At 41.9% G+C, this 22796-nt stretch overlaps 1 protein-coding gene across 2 annotated transcripts in view; it reads left to right on the forward strand.

Annotated features, from left to right (window-relative positions):
• Window positions 1-22796, forward strand: part of COL8A1 (collagen type VIII alpha 1 chain) — an 87266-nt gene that overhangs the window by 56955 nt on the left and 7515 nt on the right. The window contains exon 1 of one of the 2 annotated variants that reach the window (XM_040056960.2): window positions 15921-15993. The exons of the other annotated variant lie outside the window; for it this stretch is intronic. The gene's annotated coding sequence lies outside the window, so the exon portion shown is untranslated. Of the gene's footprint in view, window positions 1-15920; window positions 15994-22796 lie in introns of those variants that run through there. 2 annotated transcript variants of the gene reach the window in all.

Here is a 22796-nt window from a genome sequence, read left to right on the forward strand (position 1 = left end):
ATGAAAAGTCTGTATAACAACACTGCTCTGTTCATTAGTAATTTCTTCAAACATTTCAATAACTATCTTGTGGTGTTATATAATACAGATCACTTTTTAAAAGGCATTGAGTTTTCAGTGTTTTATCCTTCATTGCAGCAGGTGAAACAGTAATATAAGCTATTAAATATAGCTGCTAGGCAGAAGCAACAGTTAAGCTAAGCATTACAAATTAGCACCCACTACTTTTCATGAGTGGCAAAATTGCTTTGAGAAAAACAGTGTCCTCAACAATTCACAGATATCAAGAAACAGAGAATTAAGGGGAAAACAAACTTAAAAAGAGTTGAAAGTTCTGGAAAATATTGTTATTTTCTTTTTTTCTTTTAACCTGTTCCAGTGAAATGGAGAACAATTTCAGCAAAACATTCAGATCTGGATAGAAATATACCTCAAATGAAATGGGAACAAAGCCCTCTATCTGTAGCAAGAATACAGAAAATTTTCAGGCTTGAGCATCAACTGGCAGATAGACCTGAAAGGCATTTGGGTCAAATAGAAGTCCTGAGCTGCTACCAAAATCAACAGTCTAATTGTCTCAGCTGAAACTGGGGCTTAGCTGTTGGGTTTCCTGTAACTAAATCTTGCCACAAACAGCTCTACTAAGTTTTTCATCCAATAATAAAATAAAATACAGCAAAATTAAGATAAATACAAGAGACAATGAAGATGAGTATGTAGCTCCCAACGTAAGAAGGGGAGCAGACGTTAGAGAAAAGGCGTGAAGATATCAAAATAGTTCTCGTCAGTTCTAAATGGTTGACATGACAGTTCTTTAAAAATAAACAATCAAACATCTGAAAGTAATTGCTCGACTAAGGGATTTATTTTATTTAAGCAATAAGGTATTTTAAAAATGTACTTAGAATGTCTAGCTTGCTTCAAATTGCTTTGGTTTTCTACACAGTGTCGTGGCAGTCACTACCCACCCAAAAGTGGTATTTTAATAATATTTTTAAATTGAAAAACAAAATTGAAATGAAGAAGCAAAACTATTCAGAAAGGTTACCGAAATGCACAGTTTGACTTCAGATACTTTCTAATCTGATCAGGAAGCAGAATGAAAACCAAAAAAATCTATGCTGAATTCAAAGGCACTGAGTCAGGTGATAAAGTTATACAATTTTATGTGGATTTACTGAGGTCGTATCTCAAAATCCAAAGCAAACCTAAGTGACTGAAAGTAATGTTTCAGTTTATGTAGTCTGATATTTTTTCTGTCTATCCTTTTTCCTGTTGAACTGCCTTTTATGCCTGTCAGTGTATAAACTTCTTGAACATAGGCATCTCCCCTGTCCACAGTTTCCCCTTCATTTTTTCTTGCTTTATGTGCCTCCATCCAATCCCTGCTTATCTGGTAGTAAGGATTAGTTTACTGGTCTGCCCTTTCCAGGTCTGACTTGGGGACCTGGAAATACTGGATGACTTTTAGTGGAACCTAACCTCAAATTACTCAAGTATTTATGGAAATGTTACCTTACATTTCCAGGACCATTCATTTTAAATAGGAGTCAGTTGCTGGACTCCTTCACTTGCTCATGAAAACCTAGCTTCAGACTCCTCACAGCAGCTATGGATGGGAGGAAATTAAAGGAGAATTACAAAAGAAAAATCTTTTCCAAACATAGCAGTGTTATTCAATAGCTTAGAAATTTACTTTTCCTGTTGGTGAATGTGGTTTCTTTAACTAATCCAAGCATTGCTGTGAATAAACCCAATGGTTGCTTTTGTCTGTGTTTTGAAGAAGAGGGGCTTGTTTAGGGCTTTTGTAGCGATAATTGACACAAAAAGCTCCAGTACAGAAGAACACATAAAAAGAACAGGATTAACTTGCCTCCACAAATCATTAGAATTGGGGATATTGTATAGATACCTCCTGCTTGCTCTTAGTAACCATGATGACAAGTTTATGATCCCAGGCTGTGCAGAGCAGAGATCCGAGGAACCTGCTGCTCATTAAATTCTTTGCTTTCGAGCCCCCCTGCTCCCCAGACCAACTCACATCAAAAGAACTCGAAGCCAGTAGGCAGCAGATTTTTTATACTGATAACAGGAAGTTTGTGGAAGACTGGAACAATGTGCCTCTCTGATTTGGGAAACAGTTATACCACACAGTAAATCTTCTTGTGGGTTTTGCATTATGCATAAATCCTCCTGTTTATATGCTAAAGCATATGGTTTATTAACAGCTAGCTCATTAACAGTAATATATAGAGCATACAGCTGCCATCATCACTTTGAGAAGGTTTTCCACACATTTTCCATAGCTTTCACATTCAGGGAAAAGTAACACTAAGTGAAAAGTCTTCTTTCAAAACCCTCATTAACATAATGCATAAGTGAAATGATTCCTTGTGAACTCGGTTTCTTTTGGAAACACCAATGTATTTTCTATGCAGAAGTCTCTCAGGAAGTGTCACATTTTAAGAGAGTTTTCTAGACCCTAAATCGTTCAGACACAACTCTATTAATGCTTTGCCTTGTAAAGTTCAAGGAATGCTACCAACAGTGTGAAATGAAATTTGAAATATAGTCAAAATAATTGCCCATCTAATACTAAGAGTTCAGCTAAAACATTTGTTATATAATTCAACCTTATATTTCATTTCAAAGGAGTTTTATGTAGCTGTCTGGTTTATTTGAATAACTGATTAAGGCTGTCCTGTTTTAATTGGCAAAGTTACGCAAATAGCAACAAATATTACAGTTCACAGTAGCCTTCCATAGGAACAATTTCACCATCACAGAATGGCTGAGGTTTAAAGGCACCTCTGGAAGTCACCCTGTCCAACCCCCCTGCTCAAACAGGGACAGCCAGACTGGTTTTCCAGGACCATGTCCAGAAAGCTTTTGAATTATTTCCAACAAATGAGACTCCACAAGCTCCCTGGCAACCAATGCCAGTGTTCAGTAACCCTCACTTTTCTACTCCCTCTACTCATTCTCAAAATTTCTACTCCATACAGCTGAAATCTCCCCTGCACTTGATCTCTGCAACAGTCTAGCTCCTCATTTACATGGGTGGATGAATGTTGAAGCACAAGGCTGAAATCGGGGGTATTTCTTTTACGAAGGCAATGCAGTTCTTTACTGAGTGTATTTTTGGACCATTTATTTGGTAGTCACCTACATATTCCTGTATTAATGGAAGATGGTGTAAATGGAGTCAGCTGTGCAGCAGCAAAGATCTGGGACACAATGTGGGAATGTGAGCTATGCCAGCTGATGGCAAAGCTAAGACTCTCTATAGAATATTTCCTTTGGGTGCAAACAGCATATTTCATGCTACTTTGCTTGCATTACAGCTGTTTTTAAGCAATCCACAGAATGGAGACTAAGTATTCTGAACGTGCAAAAGGTCTGGTATGTGCTCAGGTCCCCCCTCCTGTGCAGTGTTTGTGAAGCTGTCCCTTGATAAATGACAAACTGAAAAGACAAAGAAAAGGCAACAGCATGGAGCCTCTGTTGACAGTGTAAACAGAAATTTGAGTTTAGCGGACAAAGTTCACAGTTTGCAGTGAAAGGTCATAAGGATTTCAAGCATTTTTGGTATTTTGTCTCTGCTGTCTGCTCAATATCAAGCAAATAAAAAAACCCTGATAGACAGCTTCCAATTCTGTATACTTGGCATCCCTGCTCAGCCTGGAGGAACACGGGAAGCTCTGTCTTTGGCGTTCTACAATTATTTTAGGACACGCCATCCTAACAAAGCTTTAACACTTACTCAGTCCCAACATTTGATGTGATGTTCAGTAAGCTAAAAGGCTTATCCAGCTCAGCTCAGCCCAGTGGCCTGCAATTTTTCTGCTAAAAATTTTGCATGATGAGCAAGAGTTATATAATATGTTAACTCTTAACAGGATATGTTTGTTTTTTCCCCAACCCTTGCAAAGTCACACTAAAATACATCAAATACTTTTATGAGAAACCTCCTGCGATCTGCAGTTGAACCAAATGAGACTTGGAGGAGACTGACTTTTATTATTAGATTATAATTTTTGCCCACAGTGAGTTCATTCCTTCTTCTGGATATTATTAACATCTCCTTTACAAGAAGTTTAGCTCTGGCCTGTGAAGCACTGACAATGACATTTTTATTTCCCAAACTCAATTAAATATATACCAAGTGGAAATTGTTTTCCTGGAGGTATGTAACCTCAGAAATCTAAAGAAGAGTTATATTACCTATGTACCTTGGATGTGACTGCAACCACCACTTTTTGTGAAATCACTACTTGCTGTATTCAGAACTGTGCTGTGGAAATGAAAAAAACCTTCTGTTATTATCTTGTCTTTGGGTGCATCTTTCATGGACTCAGAATATCCAAAGATATCTTAGGAGTGTCATTGGGATTAAATAGTAAAAAATAGGACAGTGGGTGAGCCAGGTGTTGGCTGAATTTTTTGCAAAGTGTATTCTTTTAACCTTCCAAGTAAGCTTTTTCTTTGTGTTCCTAACTTCACAACCTCTGGCATATCTCAGTGTGATCATACCTGAGGAGATTGTTGTGCACACTGTGAGTACCAAACACTCAAGCCCACGTTGTGTCCTACAGGTGCTGAACGTGCCTGGTGGGGTTTTCCCTGTTCCTCCCACATGCATACCTGACAATGTCATGAGGGATCTCTTTCCAATCTCAGATGCTCGCACACTTTGCACACCTTGTCCTTCAGGCTCAGGCAGAACACCCGTTCCAGTCGCTGTGCAGCCTCTTCCTTCATATCCTTCTTGAGACACATTTTTTTGTACCTCAAGATACAAATTACTTTACTGTACCTAAAACCTGATGTCCTTTGTACCTGTCCTAGAAGTTTAGTTACCTGCATGGGTAACAGTGGTTGTGAAGAGCTGAAGATTTAAGGTCTTGCCAGACAGTCCTCCTTTGACTTCCCTCTCCTTTTAATTTCCTCTCCCCCCTCACTTTTTACCTAGATATTGATGATTTTCCTCTGAGATTCAGTAGTACTGAATGGAGCAGAAAGGATGCCTGAATGTAGATGCTACCTCCTCCTACCATGGCCAGATGTGGAAGACAAACACCATTTCACACTGTGGTTAAACTCAGCCAGGAATGGATATGACCCCTAAGTGAGAGTTATAATGCATAGGGACTGCAGACACACTCAAACTTTGCTCCCTTTCCCCCCCTAAATATAGAATGGTAAAGATCAAATGATGCTTACCATTTTCTACTCACCAGCAGAAAAATCTGCAGATTTTGCTGTGCTCAGAGCAAAGCCCATTCCAACATCGTATACTTCCATGATAGCTAGAAAAGAAAGCCTTTTGACAAATGCGAGAGTCTAAAAAGTTAAACACAGTCTAAAAGACAGGAAGGCAGAAACAACTAAAAGGAAAGGTATTTGTTAATGTTTAGTTTATATCATATTTGCCCTGGCCAACACAAGGAATACACTGCTTGTAATGAGTTCTCTGTAGTTATCCAAGTACCTGAAAGAAAGGCAGACTCTCCTCATTCAAAGGCACTGGAAAAAAACTGTCTTAAAATACAATTTTACCTTTACCAGAAAAAAAAAAAAAAAAAAAAAAAAAAAAAAGAGAATCTTTCACAACACTGAAGGCGGTGTAACACAGCCGTGCACCAGCCAACGCGGCCCACAGCACCTATATAAATGACAGCATGAGAGCATGTTTTATTATTCTGCTTTTCTTCCTGGAAAAGCGGGTGCTGGAGCTGTCTGTGCTGGGCGGATGGCTCACGCCACCTGCAGGGCAGCTTCAGCACCGAGATGTGTCTGGTCCCGAGGATCACCCGTGAAAACCCAGCGCTGTTTGCATCCTCATCAAAAACTGCTCCAACAGACACCTGAACTGGCTGTTGCACCTGCCAGTATTTAAATACATATACATCGATATGAAACATTTGGTCTTTAGATGCTACACTATTTGGCATTCAGTGTGCTTTATTTTATACTTTATAAATAACAAAAATAAAAACAAACCAAACATTTTTTTATCGTGGTTACAAGTTTACAGAGACATCTAATTCTCCTTTGTTATTGCCACAAATTAGTTAAAGTGACTTTATATAGAATTAGAAAAATTATACAATACGGGTTTTAAATGCCAAACCTATTCTGTCTGCTAAAGACTGCAGTAGGGAATCTAATAAAACCCCAAAGCTTACAAAGCTGCAATTGCTCATAAGATCTGACCATCCGTGAACTGCCCTATGCAGTGTTTACATTAAGCCAAGATGAATCCCAAAGTGCAGCCTTGGTGCTAAAGAGGAAAACATCATGGATTATAGCTGTAGAAATAGTACCCTTTCCTTAGGAATGACACTATTTTCTTTACAGAACTGTGCAAGTACCAGCCTTCCCACTGCTTTCAGAGGGCATTTCCATCACCCATTTCAGCTCTCTCTTCACTCATTATCACTACCTAGCCTGTAAGTTGTAAGAGATCACCTCCAAAAGCAGCTCACAGCCTGAGCCACTGAGCTTGAAGGTGGGACCACTGGTGGTGGGAGGAGTCCTTCCCCCAGCTCCCTAGAGCAAAGGATTAATCCTCTGGGACAGCATCCCCAGGCTGGCTTGCTTTGCCACCCTGGGAGAAGGTGGAGGAACCAGGAACTGCAGCACCTCTTCCCTACCCAGCCAGAGCCCTGGAAACAGCCTGTGGCAGGCGGCCAGTGCATGCCCAAGACATGGCCTGCCCATGCACTGTACCCAAATCATGCCCTGCTCTGTCTTGTCTTCCTTCAGCAAACTGAGCTGTTTACAGCATGATGAGGACTTACATGATTAAAACAAAAAGTTATTCCAGACCGTATTACACTGTTTTCTCTTTTTAATGTACTGATCTGCAGCAGGTCAGTGTGATTTTTGGTCAGTGCTTCTTTACCCTCTTCACTGCCTGTTCCCCAAGACTTCTGCAGTTTCAGTGTATGCCATACTGGAGAGTGGCAGTAAGGAGGGCTCCCCTCCTGTTTGTCAGATGAACTAGCTAAAAACATGAAGCTCTGGTTCTGTTCAGCTATGTATCCCAATTTTAAACATGGACAATGCCATTGATCCAGTGTAGGATTCTTTTAAATTACACTCCTCAGAGATGAGCATCAGGGCCTAAACTTTACTCCTCTCTCACAAAGTGTAAAGTTGTTATAAAGTTTCCTTCCAGTAAGACCTGTCATCTTCTTGACAAATGTATTTTCAGGAAACAACTCTTATATCTCACAACCCTGAAGAAATGTGTCTGCTCATCAAGACTGACCTGTGGTCTCTGTGTGGCTTTATTTGAAGTCAGAGGTTCAGAGACACCTGAAAACAGTCAACTGCAGGGACTGGAAACTGGGGGAAACAATGCAGTGCATAAAAGAGCTTACTGGATTTACTGCCACACATACAGTAAATTCGTCTGGAAAAAGTGTAAGCCAGTATTTCCTTAGTTTTCATGGGGCAGCACGTTCTCACAGGAGATGGGAACAGTCTTTCACAATTATCATTTTCTAACCCGCTCCCCTCCAGCACTGTAGGAAGAAACTGTATTTGATGAGAACAGTAAACATTCAGCATGTGCCTGTTTCACCATCTGAATCAGAGCACCACATTCAGAGATAACAACTGTGGGAGGCTGTGTTTTATCTGCAGTAAAAAGCATTGGCTTTTCTGCACACTAACACTTCAACTCATTTACAATGTGCATCCTTTGGCAGCACACAGCTGAACGTGGTCATAGAAATGCATTTTAAAATGTAATGTTCAAATTGGGCCTTTCTTCAGAAGCATCTGTGTTAAAATTACAATTGTACCACTGCATTTCTTTGCAAGACAATTCAATTTATGATTATTACTTTCAGTCAGTGAGGCATCATCACCAAGAGTGAACAAGGCTGAACTGTGAGGAAGTTTAAAGCAACTTAATAATGAGTTTAATATATTTGGAAGCCCTGGATCCTCCCATGCTTTTTTTGCACTAATTTTCTGTTCTTGGACAAAGATCAAACGTAGTTATGTAGCCAGCACACAAATATGCATGATCACTTTGGTTACATTATAGAAAAGGCTAACATCTAACTTGTCCATGTCATGTTATTTGGCAAAATAATGATGTAATTAAATGGGTTCAAGTACCAAAACCATATGTATCCATTTACATTTAAACTTTTTTTCCCCTCCCCATTTACAAAATAATGCTTTTGTTAGAGAATAAAATTCAATGAGCTTCACATGTAACTGGTGGAATTCTGCAACTCAATTATTTCTTCATCCCAATGGGAAGAGAAACTTCAGCACACAAATAATGTAGCAAATTTATAGACCTGACTGCAGCACTGACACTTGGCCTGCAGAGCTCCCAAGCAGGCCAAGGAGGAGTTGCCTTTTCCACAGGTATGGAGTGGGTTTGCTGGTAGCATCAGCTAACCCATGGTAAAGGACAGGAGTAGAACATTTACAGTCCTGCTTCCAGCTAAACTAAGAAATCTTTGAAGTATGATATGTTGATTTCATGAGTGTTTAAAGAAATCTTCTGCAGGAAATGGGATCCACATGCATCTTTTCTTGGGAGTTCCTTGTACAACAATAGTCAAGTCTCAACATAAGTATGTATTTTTAATGTGTAGGTTTACATTACAGGTTCTTTCCTCATTCTCCTACTGCCTGTAGGTCTGTACATCAACAGAGACATCCAAAGTCTGCTTTCATTTAATTAAATGGGATCTTTGTCGCCAGTTGGGGGAAAAAAAAAAATCAGATATATGAAATAATGTCTGTTCTCATGACATTTCCAGCCCAATTTCCAGGAAGACTTTGGGATAGTTTTGAATAGATTAAAAGAATGATAAGAAAAACATTTCCTTAAAAGAAAATAATTAAAGGAAAGCAACACTCCCACTTATCTTCCAACTCTTCCATCTTTGGAAAATTTCCTTTTAGCTCAGAGGGGCTAGGTTAGTGAAGCTGTTCATCTGGGACATCCCATTAAATGTCATAACTAGCAAGATAAATTGCAGTAAAATGGGCTCAGTACCAATCATTGTTGTCCACTTCAAACCAGATACATTTAACAATTGATAATTTCTACAGCAGAATATCGATATCAATAAATTAAGCACATGCAAAACTTAGGACTCAGTGACATTGGTTTTTCTGCTTATAAATGGGAGTTACCTCTACTGCAGTCAAAATGCTTCTGTAACAGAGAACAGAATCTGGGCCAGTAGTGGATACCTGTTTACTTAGCTGCACAATAGCTGGCCAGGGTTTGGGTATTTTTAAGTTAATACAAACCAGAGTGATTCTTATTTTACTGCCTGAAAATGGTAATTTCATAGATCTAAACTGACATTTGTTCCTTGCCAAAATATTTTGAACTGGCACTTACTGTTGGAAAGACCAGGTTTTTTTCTACTGCCAAGAACTGAGTAAAAGTCAGCCAAATTATTCAGTTCTTAATTGAGCAAAATTCTCATTGTAGTTTTGCTTGATTAGGAAAAACAGGCTACAGTCTACTGCACAGATAATTGTCTGGGATGTGTACGCTGAGATTAATTTAAAAATATTTACCTAGCAAATTTTATGCAGGTTATAGTTCTCACTGAAATTAATGGGGTTATCTACATATGCCAAACTGCCTGTCTGCACAAGTGACCAGCTCTCCAGCTCCTGAATTTCACAAGCTTCTAATGTTGCTAATTGTTCCATGGAAGTAATTAATTGAATTACTTGAGAAAAATCTATTCCAGATCATGCAGTGGCCCAAATTACTGAACTCTCGGAAAAATACTTTTTACTTTACAAAATAGATATTCACCAGTATGATCAATGCACAGGAACTGGTGGGACACAACTTTCTCAAAGTTACCGTCTCCACTGCATGCAGTTTTCCATCAGGCCTGTTCCGATTTCTGCATTTTATCTGTGTCACAGATCCTCCCAGGGAGAATTACTAGACCTTCATCTCCTTCAGGAGATTTCATAAAGTATTAAACTTCAGCAATCATTTCTTGCCTGAGGCAGACAAGGGAAAACTAGCCAGGAAATTCTTCGGCAGTATTGCGTTAATAATTTTGCATTTCCAAATGAAAAATAAGTAAGTTTGTCTTCTCTTCTGTAACAGTTATCACTGGGCTATGAATGCCACAGCAGTGTTGTATGGTCACAAACAGTGATGACTGCAAATGCAGAAAAACACAAATCTCTCCCCTTCCTCTGGATAACTTGCCATGGCTTAGTCCTCTGAATACAAGTTCATTTCAGATGTCACATTTAATCAAGATGAGGACTTCATTCCAAGCCAAAGACATAATGGTGTGTAATCTTTATTACAGTACCCAAAAAAGTAAACCATTTTCAATAGCCCACTGTTAAGAGACTGATTTGGGGAATAAATATTAAGCACAAGAAAGGATAAAACAAGATACAGCTGTTAGTCACAGAGAGAAGAGAGAGAAGTAAGAAGGACATCCGGAAGAGGAGTAGAATTTAACAACAATTCTCAAAGGTGATTTATGAGATTTGGACACATATTAGGAGATAATCCAGTCTAGAACATGAATTGGCAAAACCCCTCAAACTGACAAAAAATTAAATATAACAAGTTGAGGGGTTTTTTCAGTTTCTCAGTGATTTTGATTACTGGTACTGCCTTTTAGTTGAAAAGAAGAGGAGGGCAATAATTTATTTCTATAGATACTGTTCGAAACAAATCCATTTAAAGACAACAACATTGTCATGTGGCAACAGTTGGTACATTCTGCCCTCTATCTCTTAAAAGAAGAGATGAAAACTCTTTGTAAGTTTGCCTTCCCTTCTCTGCATGTTACTTTCAAAAAGCTGTCATGAGAACAGTATCTAATGAAAGAGCAAACATGGATGCCATCTACTCCCAGAAATGATAAAACCTTTTAGATTTTTGTCCAGTTCAATCACTGCTGATTTACTATTGACACGTAAATCGGTGACGATGGAACAAGTGGGGTTACTTCTCTGTTCCAAGCAGAGAGCTGTTAAATGTCTGATATCTCGGTTAATTCCTTCACACATCCCCATCCATTCCAGACCCAGCTCTCCTCCAGTTTCTTCCTTTGCCTGCCATGAAGCTGCTGTGCTCTGTGGTCCCCTCAAATGAAACAGCTATGTCACCACAAGCTACTCATATAGATGCAGAAATACCAGCAAAGCTGACTTGGGGTTTTGATTTCTTTACCTGAATTCTTGCTGATTCATTTGTGTGCATGCTTGGGCTGTCCCAGCACTCTCCCAGCACCTTGCTCAGGGCTGCTGGTTTGGCTGCTTCTCAGCTGTGAGCACCTTGTCATTTAGTGCTGCTTTAGCAGCAAGGTGCTCCTGCTCTAAACACAGCCCAAATTGCATCTAGCATCTTGTCCAAGTGTCTCCCAAAGCTGCAAACACACATTTGAAAACACTAGCCCCTGGGTGACTTTACAAATACAAATTGTGAGTACAATCCTCTAAGGAGCTCATTCCTGCAGGATCTAATCAGCCTTACTATTTAATTTATTGAGAAATCTGCAACAGTTTTCAGGCAATACTGCTCAAACCTAAGAAAAAACCCTCTCACTCTGATCCTGTGGCCTATAATTATATACTCTAGAATATCTCTTTCATTAGCGTAGCTAAACCTTCCACAAAGCATTTCTGTCAGTAACACGTTTTCTGCTAACATTTGAAAATCTGAGCATGTTTCTTGACCAAAGGCAAAATTAACTTGGAATTAATGTAGGTGCCCCACCTCAGAGTCAAACAAAACACACAAATTAAAATAATTTTAAGCATTGCTGATAGCTGTCCTGCTGTATGAAACATAACTCCATTTTGCTTGCTAGAGAAATACCAGCCTAGTGGATTTATTTTTGAATTTGGTTGACTCACCAAATTATGGCCTATAGGTAGCCATAAACCTTTGGTTCTGATGTTCAGCAGTGAGAATCTGGTGGACAAACTTTGCAGGGAAGGATATGACATCATTTAAGTGCATTGCTTTTTCTAATGCCAGAAATTTTGGAATTAGTCATTGTTGATCTAACTGCATCATCCTGGGAATATCTAGCACATGCCTTAACTACGCCTTTGCACAGATACAAGAATAATTTTTACGAACGCTTATCTGCTTTTAAAAAGTCTAGATTTTGAAACAAAAAAAAAGGAGGATGGGGCAGGGAATGAAGGCCTTAGCTGATTGACAATATGGGATATAGAACCTTTCAGATCCTAACCCATGAGGGGATGTTTGCAGCTGGCTCCGTAATGGAGTCCATATGCCTGAATTAGCTGCCGGTACTCCACGCATGTGTGCAAGTGGAGTTAAGTGCCTCGGAGGGGGATTCACAAAAGCCACTGTGTGGGGAGTTGCCTAAGCCAGCCAAATAGGGAAGGCTGAAGATTGCAGTTCATCCTAAATCCCAGCTCTCTCCTGGGTTTAAATGCCTTCTGGTGAATGAAGTACACAGGCACAAGTCCCTCCACTCTCGGCTCATAGCACACAGCTCACAATCCTCTTTTGAAAGCAGGTGCCAAATTTTTCTTTCAAACTCCAAGCAACCATCAGCAGCTCAAGCACAGCCTTACTCGGGCTGAGGAACACGGGTCTAATTCTTCCTTTAGCAAAAGGCTCTTCTGAGGTTTGCATTCCCTGCCTCCTGGTCATGCCTGAGTCAGCAAGCTACAGGCATCAGCTCCCAAGAGGTGGGTAGGAGCTAGCACAGGTCACAGCAGACCCAAGAAGCCATAGGGAGGAGGGAAAGCAATGAGAGACTGTCTGAAAACCTGGGAAGTGTTCACAGGTACAGGGAGCCTCAAGTCCACACCAGGCACTAAGAAAGGCATTTGCACTGGGACCAAGGTACCTTTGAGGAGGATTGCAGTGGTCTAACAGCTCAGGCATCAGCTTATCAGGCCCTGATCAGGGCCTTGCATTTAAGTTTGGATTGAAGTGCTTTAATATCCTCCCCCAATCCTATATTCTTCTGTGCTTCCAGCCCCAGCTCTACCTCGCAGTGCTACAGGAAGCTAAAGAGAGGCTGGTGTCCGCCTTTGATCCAGTTGAGCAGCTGGGTAGCTGCACGTTTGTCAGCCTATCCCTTCATCCTGGCTGCAGCATGGATGAAACGCAAGTGCCGGCTCCCACTGCAGATATTTTATAACTATTAGTCCCCAGAGCTGAGCACTGACCAGCTTTCCAGCCTTGGTGCATTTGCTAGGCTCAGTCATCATGGGTCCAAATGGCTGCACTGAACATTTCAGATTGTTTTCCTTGAGTAGAGTTGTGAGACTCAAGTGAGTGACTGATAGCATTTGCTCCTCAGGGCTTGGCTTTGCTTTCCTTTGGCCTCGGTTGGGTTGTTCCAAGGTGACAGATGTGTAATTTCAAGTCCTTTAAACCATAGCACATTGGATTGCATATAGGAAATGAATTCCACCTCATGACATTTTTGGAGTTCAAATGACTGTATATTTTCATGGAACCAGGATGTGTGTCTGAGTGGGATGGGGAGGGCCTTTTGTGTGTGTATTTATGTGTGTGTGTGTGCACTTCAGAAGTTTCTTTTTCTTTGCTGTGCTTTTGAGAGGCATGGCGAACTCTTGCTGGAAGTATTCAAACCTACAGGGAGTGTTTCACAACTCAGGTTGAAAGTTTTTTAGGTTGTGCCCTGCTACCCTTATTTCTGCACGTGCAGAGGGGGAAGTGGGCGGTACCTGTGTAGGCCTGCAAATGTCACACTTGGTAACAAATAACAATGACTTCAAGCTTTGCCTCTCTGCCCCTCCACTGATGTGTGCTTTTGTGCTGAAGCAGACTTGAGTAGGATGCATGTCTTACTTGCTACACAAGAGGAAAAGACAGAAGGTCTTTAGGAACAGATCTGTTCCTGCACGACCCGGGGGAGTGTGTGCAGTTCAGCCATGACCGTAGCGTAGAGGAGTTTTCGGTAATTTTCAGTGGTGCTTTTTACACAAGTACCAGATGATGAAGAGACCTACATTGGTAGATCCACTGCCTACCATTTAGCAACTTCCACCTTCATGTCTGCCCACAGGTGTGACCCAGAGCACAAAGGGTCTTCAATGAAAATTACAAGCCTGGATTTGAAACCATTTTAACCAAGCAAATCTTTAGTTTTAGTTATTGTCATCTTAGTCTTTTTCAAGAAAAGTAGCATAAAAGTAAAATAATTTATCCATTTAGGAAATATATTTGTGAGCTAAGACCTGCTTGAAATTTGTGAATGGAGTGTCACGTCATGATTAGCACATCCTAACAAATATGATATACCTGCAATATTTGATAATAAAATAGGAAAATAATTACTGCTAAATAATTTTAAAGCATGCTCCCGATTTTTCTCTGGGTGAAGTAGTCTAGTATGTATAACCTTGTAAAGCAAGATTATTTCTTCCACTCTTTGAGCAAAGGTAGGAAAAGTATGCAAAGGGCTGGAATTTTTTAATGGCAAAAAACTTTCCAAAAACAATTGTCTGAAAGGAAGTTTTTTCAAGAAAAATATTTTACAGACATTTGTTACTGTTTTCATATCTCCCTTGGACTGGGACTTCAGGTTCTGAGAAGTGGCAGAGTTGGAGCACAGCAAATAAAAATAAGGGAGGAAGAAGCTGCTCTTTCTCTCGACAGTCTCATCAAAGCACAGTGAACGGAAATATTGTAAAATGGTAACAATTCATCTCGAAAATAAAACCCCCAAAGCCTCTTGCTTTTATTTAAAAAAAAAAAAAAAAAAAGTAATGAAACAGCATGACGGCAAGAGCCAAGAAAACAGATTTTGTACGCCATCAAAGTGAGAAAAGGAACAGAAATGCTGTGCTGTGCCAGTTTCAGACAGAGGCAATCAAGCAAATTTTCTGGCAAGAAGGCAATGCATAAGGCCACAGGATTGCAACAGGAGTCACAGAGAACAATAAATTATTTCAAATTAAGATCAGAACAAGTACTTCAAGAGTCCAGCACAGATTTCTTGCTTTGCAGTGCAAGAACTCACTAGACTGTTAAAGTAACCACTGCCTGGATTGCAAAGGCTGGAGTATGATCACTATAAAGGGACACGGGAAATAAAATTTCTTTATAACCGAAAGACTGCAACCAAAAAACATGTGCACCCAGAATTGGGCTCTTTCTTAATGAGATTTCATGATCTGGATTCCTTGATAGGGGTTAATAGCTCCCCTGTAGTGGTTCACTGTAAAGCATTTAAATTTAATCAGTATGCATACAGTGCTAAAAAGAGCTAGAAAGTTCTGCATCTCAGAGAAGGTCCTGCTTCATCTTGATAATAAAAAGGCTGAAACTTACCCCATCCCTCCTGCCTGCCTCGGGCACCCTAGAGCTGCCAGGAGCCCTCACCTCCCAAAATGTCCCCCAGCAGAGCACTGGCCAGGCCAGGCATCAGCAGAGACAGACACCTGCCTTTCCCAAAGCTGTGGCTGTGTCCTGTCCACCCACGACACAGTGCAGCCTTTTCATCCCCAAAATGAAGACCTGGTGACAGTGGCCGTGGCGTGGCAGGACGTCACACCACAGCAGGCTGCTGTGAGTGGCTCACAGGCCGTGCAGGGCAGGTCAGACCTCAAGTGGCACCAGCAAATGCAGCAGTACTGGCTATGGCCTTGGGATCAAGAGAAGCCCAAGAGCAACTCCTGGCCACTTTTCCTTTGCACCCTTAGGTTTGGCATCAAGTGTACCTCAGGCTGAGAAGTCCAGCCTACGTGAATATTACAACTGCAGACAGCTGTACTGCTTTACGTAACACAAACTAATAAAAGAGATTATCTTTCCTGCAGCACCTGCAACAATCAGTCCCTGTCATTATCAAGAACACATCTATAATCAGGATTTTTCTTTCCACTGTCATCTTTTGGGAAGTGTTTAAGAAAAAGGCATACTCCAGCACCTCTCTGTGTCTTGCACATGTCAGTGAAGGGAATTTCTGCATGCACATCTAAGTCTTCCTAAAGGTAGGTATTGAGATCTACTAATCCATAGAATGCTCCTTCTCTAAGCAATCCTCCCAGACGCAAGATACAAAATCCTAAACCATGCCATATTAGAATAAAATATATATAGATAGATTCAAGACTGAGTGCACCTTCACAAAGCTTCAAAAATATTTTTCTGCTTTTAGTACAGTAATTCAGTTAATCAAATGAGGAACTAAGAGTTCTCTAACCAGTATAACAAATAGATATCCTTCAGAATAGCATTCTGGCACTTAGGTGTATTTGGCCAAAGATTGAGGATATACTTGAGTTTGTTAAATGTCACAGAAAGAGATAGTCTTCTTCCCTCACTTCTACTGTCATACATCTGATGAGATGGAGCATTCTAACAAATTTAACAGTCAGCTGTGCAGATTATTCACTTGTCATGTAGAGCCAATTGCTAGCCTGTGGCTTGTTCACAAAGCTGTAGCTGGCTGACCCAAGAGGTAGTGAAATGGAAACTCTTTACACTTCTACCAGTGAGTATAATTCATAGCAGCACTGCTAGAGGAGGCACTTTGGATTAAAACAGTAAAATGCTGTGATACACTTTGCAAGCTATTGTACCATAATAACACACAGACAATTGTATCGTGAAAATTTGGGAGACTTCTACTGGAGGGAGCCAGTACAACCTATCCCAGGGCAGAGCAAGGCCAGGAATGATGAGTGACAGCTGAGAAGGGAGGTTTCCAAAGCAAGCCTGAAGTTCCCTGTTCACACTGCTGTGGAACCAGCAATCGCCATAGTTCATTCATTATCCGCTAGTCAAGGTTCAGCCTGCCGATCACACTCTTCAGTCTGAAGTGCGTCACCAGTTGTTTGTCTTTACCTTACTTGGGGTTAGTGGACTGGCAGTAGATGTGAAGCGTTCTCACCAAAACAAAATCCAAACCAACAGTACCCCTAGGAAACGGCTGGTTGACTAAAAGCTCTTCCATGAAGACCAGCTTCCTTCCCGTTCCATCTGATAAGGCAAATTCCTTGGACGCTGTCAGCGGCTGTGGCCCACAGGGAGCTCCTTCTGCAGCGCTCGGTAGCACCAGCCCTGCAGAGAAGGAGCCCTCAGCGCGGTTCCCACGTTGAACAAACAGCTGTGGTCGGACACATCGGCGGCCAGGCCGGGGCTCCCTGCCAGCTGCGCGATTCTGTGCCGATAAGCGGGGAGGCAGCTCTGCACTTTGATGGCTTTGTGTGCTCCACGTTATTGTGTCCGGCTCTGTGCATCTCACGCCGCCGATCGCTGAATGGGGATCTAGTGGCAGTCACTTAAGTGTTGCCATCAAATCTGCCTGCCACCAAGACTGCAGGCAAATTGCCCAGAAGACGGCATTAGGCAGAGGATTCGAGCGCATGCCGTATGGCAGAGAACAGGAAAACGTATTCAAAGGCAGGTATTTGCTAAATCCTACCTATAATTAATTCTAATCCCATAATTAAAGTCGCATGCTTTTCTGCAAACATCCCCCCACGCTGGACCTTCCTCCCCGGTGCCGAGATCAGGCACCGATCCGTGCAAATGAGTACATGCCACCAGGCAAGAGAGCTGCGTCCCCGGGGACTGTGGTCACCCGGCCCGCGGTGCCCAGCTTACTGATCCTTGTCACGGCTCCCTGCCATCTGACTCCAAGTAGCTCTCAGGCATTTTCCAGCAAACAGCATCTGGGCCAGATCCTCAAAAACATGCGAGAGACAAACCCGCCTGGAAATCAGTTACCAGCGCCAAGCATCTTAATGTCATCATAAATTGTGAGCTTCGTGTTTGTGCTGAGCCAGCAGAGGCCTGTGCATGGGAGTTGGGGTTGTGGTGATGCCAATCTCATCATGCCCAGATTTGCAGAGAGATGAGGAGAAGCCTACCTGAGCCCACATAGGGTAGGCTCACAGCACACTGGGCATGAGGAGAGGACTAGAGGCAACATAATTATGTCTGCGTGGGCTAAAATCTCCTTCTTGTTGTAGCTTCTTCCATTGCCAGGGTGTGTTTTTACACATAGGCACACATAAATACCTGCACACAAGCAACAGATACAGGCCCACATGCAGATGTACTGTGTCTGGAAGGAAGAAACTGGGGAAGCCCAAGGGTGCCATTTCCGTACAGAAAGCTGGGTGATCATCCGGAGTGGGCACACACATGAATGTGTTCGCAGACGAACTGGAGCAGAGGCAAGTGCTTTGTTTTTGGAAATGCATTTACGAAAGGATAAACAGAGACCTCCCCAGGCATTGCAAGAAAAAAATCATGTAATTACCACTGAAGCCTAAGATAGCTTATGGATGACCATTGGTTTTTAAGATGAAGCCATTTATTTAGATGTTATCACACTACTCTAAGAAAGAAGCTCTGGGCACCATTTTGAATTTTAAAAAGCCTAGAAACAAGCATCTGCCACGTGTTGAATATTCCCCATTAGCAGCAGGTTTATGCATGCATGCGTTTTAAAATGTTTATTATGACAATACTTGTTATGACTGCCTTAGATTTAGTAAATACCACATGATAATCAGACACAGTTGTTAGACCTTGAGCAAAATATGATTTAATTTATTTTTAACATACTGAACAATAGCTATTTCTTGGTAATCTAAACTGAACACAGACACTTGAGACTACTTTGTTTCCTTGGAGGGGACAGTAAAAAGGAGGGAGGGGGAAAAAAAATAAACCTGATCTCTGTGGGAGAGTTTCACAAGAAGCAAAAAGGCAGGATTTCATTTACCATAAATCATACTTTCTTCCCTACTGAATGCACAGGACCTTATAGACCCTTTAGCAAGGTAAATTCTTCACCTACTCAAGAAACAGCTATTGCCTTCAACGAAGTTTTAGGCACTGTTAGAAGCAATATGGTGTAGGACTCCAGACATGCTGGGACATAAATCAACCATCTCGTGCCAGTAGCATGGCTGGGCTCGCACACAGGGCCTGCACTATCCTTTACTGTCCTGCTCCTCTCTGCTGAAAACAAGATTAAATCAGTGCAGCTAGTGTCAATTTGGGTTAGAAAACAGGTTAGCTTTCAGAGAAAATCCATCTCAAGGTATACTTGGTTGCCTTCACTCCCTGCTTTTATGTGGAATATGACTGAATTTGTAAAAAGAAACCCCCTACACTAGTGTTTAATTAGTTTGCTGGCAAATTTGAAAACATCTGTCCAAATGACATAAAGACTCGTTTGGCACAGAAAGACAGAAGTGTGACAATGTGTGTATTAAATGGCTCTTGAGCACACACAAAATAATTTGGCATGTAGAAGGTTTTGTTTTTTCCTGTCCCTGAAAACACAGGTTTCCACTAAAATTCAGTCTCTGTACAGTACCGGGTATCCTCAGGTCTCTTCAGAAGGTACTCACTGACTAACAGGTTAGTCCTCAAAGGAGATAACGATCCAGAGATGAATTTCAGCTGTGATGAAGTTTTGAAAGTGTCTTTGAAAACTGTGGACAACAATGTGCTGGGAAATTCACTGCTCAAGTCACCTACACTTTGCAGCACCAGTGCTGAGAACAACTATCAACATTTGCTTGATTCTCACATCTGAAATTACCCCACCCTTGAAGTCACCACAGCTATTCACTGGATAGGAATAGCTTAGTTCACTGCAGGAACCAAAGAAGCCTCGATAGCGCTGAGAATTCTTCCAAAAAAGGTTGCTAGCTAACAGAATTAGTTTACAAATGCCAATACCCCTAGCCCACATTTATAAACTCGGTGCTTAATCCAATGCTTTTCATGTGTTGGACACTAAGAAAAACACGTATGTGGTGGGGATGTGCACGCATTTGTAAGCACAATCCAGTAGCTTGGGATCTCTATTGCAGAAAGCAGGGATAGGCTAGGTACTTGTTCCCAAAGTAGAACAAAAAATGAGAACAGAAAAGTGCTCACTTTGTGAGGACCTCAGTTCTTTCTTACAAGCCCTTCTGTGATGTCCCTTGGGCTGCCATGTACCGCTGTGTATGAACTGGGGCCAGCCAGTGGAAAGCCCCCAGAGAGCTGCTGTGCACTCACCCACCAGCCCTCTGCAATGCAGTGGAGCTGCTCCTTATGCACCTCCACACTCTGCCATTTCTGTTGCATTATACTGCTCTGGCATGTGTCTGTATGACAGACACAACAGCAGAGCCATCCCTGGCCATGGATACACCCTTGTAGATACTTGGTAATAGGATCTGTTGTCAAGGTCACCCCAGAAGTCACCCTAACCACTTCTGATCTCAAGACAGAAACACCCTGGAGAATTTAGCTTTTTATCCTAATTTTATTTTAGTAGCACTCTTCTGGGAACAAAATCTCCAGAGTCACAAGGATTTTTATTTTGCAGCAGTCATTTTCCATGTGGAAACCAGAGCACTAGCAGCAAGGCCATCCCTCCAGTGCAGTGGGGGACTGGTCTCTGCAGTTTCGGGCAGCCCCTGTGGAAGGGAAAAGACTTCAGGTCACTGAGATCTACTCATGCCTTATCCCTGTTTGGGAAATACAGCAATTCAAAAGCAAGGGCTGGTAAGTTAAGCCCATGGGAGTAGTCTCTGGGTGAGTATCTTAGAAGTTCTGAGACAACCCAGCGTTGGTTGCAGTGATGACTTTCCTGTAAGAACCAATAAATCAAAGTCTAGTTTGCACTCTTTGCAAGACCACCTATGATTTCAAGTCCCAAGTGGATGGGCATCACTCTTTCCATACATTTTTTACATAATTAGGCTAAACCAGCCGTTATTTCTTCACACCAATTTAAGAATTATGACTGCTGGTACATTTTGTTTTGTCTCCTGTTTTTGCTGACAAACTCAAATAGCCAGAGGAAGGTCCTTTCTAGTTTTCTCAGGAGAACAGCTCTACCAAAGAGATTATTGAGAAACGTTCTCACTCAAGCTTTGCCTGTAAAAATATGTTTTTTCAGGGACTCTCTCCCATCCACAGAACCAACCAGATGCTGCCTTCACACACAAGCAACTGAATATTGTGGTGTAGGATAATGTTCCTTCACCCTTAAGTGTCTTGTCCCCACCTAGGTAAAGCAAAATGTTTGTTGTGGCTTTATCTGAATGACTGCTGCAAAATGATATGTCACATGGTGAGAAGGCCCAGTGACTCCTCTCCTCCATCTTCCTTCCAACATCCAAAGTTACAGTAAAACTTTGCTTTCTCCAAGCCCTTGGCTTCTCTAAAGCGCACACATGCAGTTATTTACCTGCCACAAATACACAGACACATTCCTCTTGCTTTCTGACCTGGAAACCTGGAAAATCCCAATACAAAGCCAAATGATTGCTCCACCAACAGTCACCTTGGAAAGCGCGTCAGATCGCATTACGTGAACGGGTTTGGAGGTGATCCCTAAATTGCTGGGATTTGGGTGAAGGGGATGGGAAGTCTTAACACTTTGGCTGCATCTTCAACACAGGTTTTTCTCCTGCTCACTATTTTCCTCGAGTTCTGTCACCACTGGAAAAACATCTCCTTTTGCTGTTCAGAAGTTCTGGAGGACCTGTCCAACATTTAGGATCTAAAGGCTTCTTTTGAAAACCAAGAGCAAGATTTTCAGTAGCTTTTAGGCATTTAAAGATGCTGGGGGTTTCCTAGTGAGGCCTTCAAACTAGAGCCGTGCACCGAGAATTCAGAAAAAACTGCAAGGCAGAAAAAAACACACCTTGAACTTCTCTCAGTACATAAATAACTTCTTAGAGAAGCTGAGTAGGATGAGAGGCAACGAGCAGGAACTCTGAAGGACTTTCCCCGGCGTCCCTCGTGCTCCTGGGCAGGCTTTCCCTGCAGTGATGGTATCTGACAGCAATAATCCAGCAGCAGCACACATGACTCTACCACATTTCTCATCAAGACTAATTTTGTCTGATCCCTCCTTCCTTTGGGAGCAGGGGGAGACAAGCTGGGCAGACAGCACCAAACACAGGCTGCGTCTCCAGTACCTGCGGCAGATCCCAAGCCCCAGACAGCTCACGAGGCCACGGGGGAGGCTCTGACCTCCTCCCACAAAGATGTCAGCCAAGTCCCATCTAGCCCAAGGTTGTTCAGTACATAAACCCCCACCTTCCACCTCAGCTAGTCACAGGCACCAGCCCCAGCCAAAATCAATAGATGAGAAGCAATCTGTCATTTCCAGGCCACACTGGTTGGGTTATGGATGAGTCAAAAAACACTACAGGAAACACAGATGTGGTGAGATCACCTCCTTCTCTGGAGCCTTCCTATCTCTGCAAGTCTTGCCTGATCTCCCTCAGAATTTCCATGTGCGTTCACAGAACCATCTCGTGTAGCTCGTGGTCGTGCCTGTTCCCGTGCAGGTGTGTTGCGTGACGCTTGGCAGGGCCGGGCCAGCCTGGCACAAGCAGCAGGAGGCCGAGTTCACCCTGGGCTGCAGGCAGGCCGGTGTCTCCCCGTAGGAAAGCTTTTTCAATTATTTCAAATACCTCCCACTCGCACACAAAGCCCATGTTTTGTAATAAAAACAAGGAGAAAATCTCATCCAAAGGAATTTTACCTATTTCCCCCTCTACTTATTCCACTGAGGTTATCTTTTTTAAAAAAACAAACCCCCCAAAACTGGCCACCAGAACAACAGAGTAGCCAAGATGCTAATTTAATAACCTCATTCTTCAAAATCCACTTTGCCCTTCATACTAGTAGGTTTCAAAAACAGTCCTATATAATCCATTTTCTTATAATTTTTTTAAAGGTTTCACTGCATTTCTCCCTTCATACAGATAATGCTTTTCCTTTGAGAGAGACGCAGAGAATACCGCAAATTTTCCAGTAA

Source organism: Hirundo rustica, chromosome 2 (genome assembly GCF_015227805.2).
Source record: "Hirundo rustica isolate bHirRus1 chromosome 2, bHirRus1.pri.v3, whole genome shotgun sequence".
Classification (NCBI taxonomy): Eukaryota; Metazoa; Chordata; class Aves; order Passeriformes; family Hirundinidae; genus Hirundo; species Hirundo rustica.